This window comes from Callithrix jacchus, chromosome 7, assembly GCF_049354715.1.
Source record: "Callithrix jacchus isolate 240 chromosome 7, calJac240_pri, whole genome shotgun sequence".
Lineage (NCBI taxonomy): Eukaryota > Metazoa > Chordata > Mammalia > Primates > Cebidae > Callithrix > Callithrix jacchus.
The window spans coordinates 67,825,643-67,832,665 of record NC_133508.1 but is presented as its reverse complement, the minus strand read 5'-3'; the positions used below and the strand labels follow the sequence as shown (position 1 = coordinate 67,832,665).

At 49.7% G+C, this 7,023-nt stretch overlaps 1 protein-coding gene across 2 annotated transcripts in view; it reads left to right on the top strand.

Annotated features, from left to right (window-relative positions):
- Positions 1–7,023, top strand: part of NKAIN1 (sodium/potassium transporting ATPase interacting 1) — a 59,230-nt gene that overhangs the window by 41,104 nt on the left and 11,103 nt on the right. The gene's annotated exons all lie outside the window — the stretch shown is intronic.

The window sequence follows — 7,023 nt, the reverse complement described above, 5'->3', positions numbered from 1 at the left end:
GTTCAAACAATTCTTCTGCCTCAGCCTCCCGGTAGCTTGGATTACAGGCATGCACCACCACACCTGGCTATTTATTTATTTTTGAGACGGAGTTTTGCTCTTGTTGCCCAGGCTGGGGTGCAAGGGGGCGATCTCGGCTCACTGCAACATCCGCCTCCTGGGATCAAGCTGGGATTACAGGCATGTGCTGCCACATGCCCAACTAATTTTGTATTTTTAGTAGAGACGGGGTTTCTCCATGTTGGTCAGCCTGGTCTTGAACTCCTGACCTTAGGTGATCTGCCCACCTCCTCCTCCCAAAGTGCTGTGATTACAGGCGTGAGCCACTGTGCCCGGCCAGATTTTATTTTAAAGAACCACCTCCTACCACTCTGTCCACATGGCTTGGGTGGGGCTGACTCATTTCTAGTTTCTGGGGTGGGCAGGTAAGCCAGGTTTAGCCAAATAGTCAAAGACAATGATTAATTTAGGGCTAGGCACTCACCCTGTGCTCTGCCCCTGAGAATCACCCTGGATATTGCTGGAACCGGGACAGAGCTGCTCTCCTGCCAGGATACCTGAATGGGTGTGGTGTGAGCTTGGAGCTGTTGGTGACTGCCTTGGCCACCTCAGGTGATGGCCTGCCTGAGGAGGAAGCATAGCTAAGGTACAGAGGGATAGTGTGTGTGGGAGGAAGACCAAACATGCAAGGGAATATCCCGTGGCATCTTTGAGGTCTCTGGATCTAGCCGTGCCTAAAGCTCGTTCTCCCTTTGTCCTGCCGATTTTTGCCATTTGCAAGAAAGAGAAGAGGAGAGAAGACGGTCTGGTTGGGGAGATGGGGGGAAGATTCAGATAAAGTGAGAAGATATCAGCAGCCTTTTTCCAGGCAGGGAGGCAGGAGGAGGTGGAGCTGATGCCACCACACAGATGGCAAGGCTTGGGCAGAGACCAAGGAAGCTGCAGGCTTGGGCAAGGTGGTGAGGAAGCCTGGTGGTGCCAGGCCAACTTTGGCATTTACCCACCTGGCATGAGCCTGCCTCTTGTTGGTGACTCCCCTCCCAGGGATCTGTAGATTGTAAAGCTCATCTCTCATCGGATACTCCTTGGCAGAAAGGCAGAGCTGGAATCATTATTTCATTTTGAGGAAAGAGAACATGAGGCTCAGAGAGGGGAAGTGACTTGTCCAAGGTCACACAGCAGGTTGGTGGCAGAATAGGCCTTTCTCAGCCACCTGCCCCATCTTGGCACCACCTTTCTCATCTTGGCACTGGTAGGGGAGTCGAGAGGTGTAAATTCTCTCCTCTTCGGTTGTAGTTAGTCAATAGGTGGGAAGTTCTGCCTCCGACTCCTGGGTGACCTTGGGCAGCCCACTTTCCCGTTTGGGGCTCCTCTTCCATGCATGGAACTCGTCGAACTAGGTAATCTCCAAGGGCCCTTCCAGCCTTAACTTCCATGGGCTGTTGACCTTGGAGGAGAAACTCCACTGTACTCCAGCTTGAGTGACACAGTGAGACTCGGTCTCAAAAAAAAAAAAAGAGCCCACCTAAGAGATGATACCATCTCCACCCCCAAACTGGCGCCCAAAACCCCTCTGTTCTCTATGACTTTATTGATAGAGAACAGAGACAATTTTTTGTTGTTTGTTTTGTTTTTTGTTGTTTTGTTTTGTTTTAAAGCAGCAGCAGATTTGTAGTCACTCAAACTCAGGTTCAAATTCCAGCTCCTCTGTATTACTTAGGGCAAGTCACTTTCCCTCTTTGAATCTGTTTCTTCAACTATTAACAGACAAGATAATTCCTCTCTTGAGAAGTTGTTGTAGGGATATGGAGATACCACAGAAACTAACAGACGATTAGAGTTGATAAACAGTGGCTGGTAATAGAAGGCTTAAAGTCTAAGCTTCTTAGTTTGGCACTGAGGGAACTAGGATCTGGCTCAATCCTGAATACCCCATTAGCTCCTGCCTCCAAGGGGCTGTAACAACAGCTGAAGTCCCACCTTCATTTGCCTTTGCGTTATTTTCTATGGTTTTTTTTTTTTTTTTGAGATGGAGTTTCGCTGTTGTTACCCAGACTGGAGTGCAGTGGCACAATCTCGGCTCACCGCAACCTCCGCCTTCTGGGTTCAAGCAATTCTCTTGCCTCAGCCTCCCAAGTAGCTGGGACTACAGGCGCGCACCACCATGCCCAGCTAATTTTTGTATTTTTAGTAGAGACGGGGTTTCACCTTGTTGACCAGGATGGTCTCGATCTTTTGACCTCATGATCCACCCGCCTCGGCCTCCCAAAGTGCTGCGATTATAGGCGTGAGCCACTGCACTCAGCCTATTTTCTATGATTTTTGAGTTGGAATTTTACTCTTATTGCCCAGGCTGGAGTGCAGTGGTGCGATCTCAGCTCACCGCAACCTCCACTTCCTGGGTTCAAGTGATTCTCCTGCCTCAGCCTCCCAAGTAGCTAGGATTATAGGCATGTGCCACCACGCCTGGCTGTATTTTTAGTAGAGGTGGTGTTTCACCATATTGGCCAGGCTGGTTTGGAACTCCTGACCTCATGATCAGCCCACCTCGGGCTCTCAAAGTGCTGGGATTACAGGCGTGAGCCACCGCACTGGGCCTATATTTTATTTTATTTTATTTATTTATTTTTTAGGAGGAGTTTTGCTCTTGTTGCCCAGGCTGGAGTGCATTGGCACAATTTTGGCTCACCGCAACCTCCACCTCTGAGTTCAAGCAATTCTCCTGCGTCAGCCTCCTGAGTAGCTGGGATTACAGGCATGCGCCACCACACCCGGCTAATTTTGTATTTTTAGTAGAGATGGTGTTTCACCATATAGGCCAGGCTGGTCTTGAACTCCTGACCTCATGATTCACCCACCTCGACCTCCCAAAGTGCTGGGATTATAGGTGTGAGCCACTGCACCCGGCCTATTTTTTATTCTACATTTGGAGAAAGTCTTGCACTTTTGCCCAGGTTGGGGTACAATGTGGTGATCACAGCTCACTGTAACCTCAAATTCCTAGGTTCAGGACATCTTCCTGCCTCACCCTCCTTAGCAGCTGGGACTACAGGCATGTGCCACTGCGCCTGGGTAATTTTTAAATTTTTTGTAGACATTGGGTCTCACCATGTGGCCTGGGGTAGTCTTGAACTCCTAGCCTCAAGTGATCTTCCTGCCTTGGCCTCTTAAAATGCTGGGATTACAGACATGAGCCGCTGCACCAGGCCTCCCTTTGCCTTTATCCAAGTCTTCCTTAGTCTTCACAGTGCTGCTCAGTTCCCTGCTTTGGTAGGAAGGCCTCCCTGACTGGCTCACAGGGACTGCTCTCTCCATTTGACATGGAGCGGGGGCTATTCTTACCACTCTCAACTTGACCCTGGCCTTCCTTCATCCTCATGCTCAACAATCATTCCCTCATTTATCTACAGCCAGCCAGACCCATTTATTCATCCATCCGACATCTGACAGGTCCTCACCCAGCGAAGGTTCATCACTTATTTATTCACAGAATGTTTAGTCTGTGTCAGGCTCTGTGCTAGCTCTGGGATGTAGAAGGGAGGAAGCTGTGGCCCCTGCCCTTTGGGAACTCAGTACCCCTTTAGTAGAGGAGGGCGGACGGAAAATCAGACAGTACAAACCAGGGTAGTCAGAGGTATGATCCAGGCCTGAAAAAGTCCACCTCCGATGGTGAGTGCAGATTTAAATATATCTTTTTTTTATTTTGAGACAGTCTCATTCTGTGTCCCAGGCTGGCTTGCAGTGGCACACTGTTCATTGCAGCCTCAATCTCCCTAGGCTCAGGTGATCCTCCTGCCTCAGCCTCCTGAGTAGCTGGGACTGCAGGCACATGCCACCATGCCCAGTTGATTTTTGTATGTTTTTGTAGAGAACGGGGTCTTGCCCTGTTGCCCAGGCTAGTCTCAATACTCTCCTGGGCTCAAGTGATCCACCTGCCTCGGCCTCCCAAAGTGTTGAGATTACAGGCGTGAGCTACCATACCTGGCCCAAATATATATTTAATTAATTAATTTGTTTTTTTTTTTTTTTTTTTTTTTTGAGACAAGTCTTGCTCTGTCACCCAGGCTGGAGTGCAGTGGCACCATCTCAGCTCACTGCAACCTCCACCTCCCAGGATCAAGTGATTCTCCTGCCTCAGCCTCCCCAAGTAACTGGGATAAGGCGAGTACCACCACGCCCTGCTAATTTTTGTATTTTTAGTAGAGATGGGGTTTCACCATGTTGGTCAGGCTGATCTTGAACTCCTCACTTTGTGATCTGTCCGGCTCGGCCTCCCAAAGTGCTGGGATTACAGGCGTGAGCCACCACACCCGGCCCTAAATATATATTTTTAAAAATTTAGATGCAGGCTGGGTGTAGTGACTCATGTCTGTAATCCCAGCACTTTGGGAGGCCAAGGCCAGAGGATGGCTTGAAGCCAGGAGTTTGGGACCAGTCTTGGCAACATAGTGAGATCCCATATCTATTTTTTAAAAATTCAGATTCAGTGTCTTATAAACAATTTCAATTTTAAAATTATTATTTTTTATTAGAAAACCAAGTGAAGACCGGATGTGGTAGCTCACGCCTGTGATCCCAGCACTTTGGGAGGCTGAGTCAGGCAGATCATGAGATCAGGAGTTTGAACTCCACCTCCTGGGTTCAAGTGGTTCTCCTGGACAACATAGTGAACCCCCCCCTTTTTTTTTTTAACAAAAAATTAGCTGGGCGTGACGATGGGCACCTGTAATCCCTGCTATTTGGGAGGCTGAGGCTGGAGAATCACTTGAACCCAGGAGGTGGAGGTTGCAGTGAGCTGAGATTGTGCCATTGCACTCCAGCCTGGGTGACAGTGCAAGAATCCATATCAAAAAATAAAAAAAAAAAAAAGAAAGAAAACCATGTCAAATATTCCAGGACTTGTGTAGCAGTTACATGCAGCTAATTAACAATAAGAGGAATATCTTTCCCATCTTGTTGTATCAGCTCCGAAACACTAATCTGAGGGCTGCGGTGACTATAAATCGTAACCCGCCTTGCTGTGTCTTTGTTACTTAGAAAGGAGGAACTGTGCAGAGGCAACAGGAATCTACTCCTTTGCAAAAACTACAAATGCCTGTGTGCTGAGGGAAAAATGGACTTTGGGGATATTTTTACCTGGTCAGCTGCAAGCCAAGCCAAGATAGCTTCCTGAATCCCTCTCCTAAGTGGGCTGGGATGAAAGTTCCTGGGGGCAGGAGATACAGGCTCCTCCCTGATCTGCCAGGGGAAAGCTGGCCACCACACTGCCCAATTGCATTTTCTAAAATACAGATCTCATCCCAGCCACAAAGAATGAGTTCCCTGACTGTAGTCCCAGAGTGACAGATGAGAACAAATCACCCAGGCCTCACATCCCTGCCTTCACTGCCATTGATCACAGAGGAAGCCCCACATTCCTGCTCATCAGTCTTCTCTGCCTTTGATCTCTGCTTTCCCCTGACCCAGTTCCCTCGCTTCCTTTTTTCCTTCCCTCCCTTCCTTCCCTCCCTCCCTCCCTCCCTCCCTCCCTCCCTCCCTCCCTCCCTTCCTTCCTCCCTCCCTCCCTCCCTCCTTTCCTTCTTTTTTGTGTGTGTGTGTGTGTTTTTTTTTTGAGGGGGAGTCTTGCTCTGTCACCCAGGCTGAAGTGCAGTGGTGCGATTTCAGTTCATTGCAACCTCAGCCTCCCCAGTAGCTGCAATTACAGGGGTCTGCCACCACGCCTGTGTCATTTTTTGTATTTTTTAGTAGAGACAGGGTTTCCCCATGTTGGCTAGACTGGTCTCGAACTCCTGACCTCCACCCACGTCGGCCCCCCAAAATGCTGGGATTACAGATGTGAGCCTCCTCTCCTCTACTCCCCTCCCCTCCCTTCTCCCCCCTACCTCCCCTCCCCTCCCCTCCTTTCCTCTCCTCTCCTGGGATCACTCCACCCTCCCCCAGTCCCCACCTGCACTGCCCCTCCTTCCACCCAAGGCCATTCCTGCCACCTGCACTCTGTTTTTTTATTTTTATGTTTTTGAGACAGAGTCTTGCTCTGTCGCCCAGACTGGAGTGCAGTGGCACGGTCTCGGTTCACTGCAGGCTCCGCCTCCTGGGTTCAAGTGATTCTCCTGCCTCAGCCTCCTGAGTAGCTGGGACTACAGGCATGCACCACTACAGCGGGATAATTTTTGTATTTTTAGTAGAGACGGGGTTTCAACATGTTGGCCAGGCTGATCTTGAACTCCTAACCTCAAGTGACCCACCTGCCTTGGCCTTCCAAAGTGCTGGGATTATAGGCATGAGCCACCGCTCCTGGCCCTGGCCACCTGCACTCTAGATCCAGCTCTTCCTGTCTTCTCAGAGGAGCTGGATCCAAACCATCCATGGTCCCCTCTCTCTTATAAATATAGCTTCTCCCTCTCACCGGATCATTCTCACTGGCTCTTTTTTTTTTTTTTTTGAGACGGAGTTTCGCTCTTGTTACCCAGGCTGGAGTGCAATGGTGCGATCTCGGCTCACTGCAACCTCCGCCTCCTGGGTTCAGGCAATTCTCCTGCCTCAGCCTCCTGAGTAACTGGGATTACAGGCACGCGCCACCGTGCCCAGGTAATTTTTTGTATTTTTAGTAGAGACAGGGTTTCACCATGTTGACCAGGATGGTCTCAATCTCTTGACCTTGTGATCCACCTGCCTCGGCCTCCCAAAGTGCTGGGATTACAGGCTTGAGCCACCGTGCCTGGCCCTCACTGGCTCTTAAAAAAGCTCAAAGCCTCTCCCATTAAAAGGAAAGAAAAAAGACCCTTTTCACAAGATGGCGCCAAAAGCGAAGAAGGAAGTTCCTGCCCCTTCTAAAGCTGAAGCCAAAGCCAAGGCTTTAAAGGCCAAGAAGGCAGTGTTGAAAAGTGTCCACAGCCACAAAAAAAAGAAGATCCTCATTCCGGAGGCCCAAGACACTGCGACTCCGGAGGCAGCCCAGATATCCTGGGAAGAGCGCCCCCAGGAGAAACAAACTTGACCACTCTGCTATCATCAAGTTTCCAC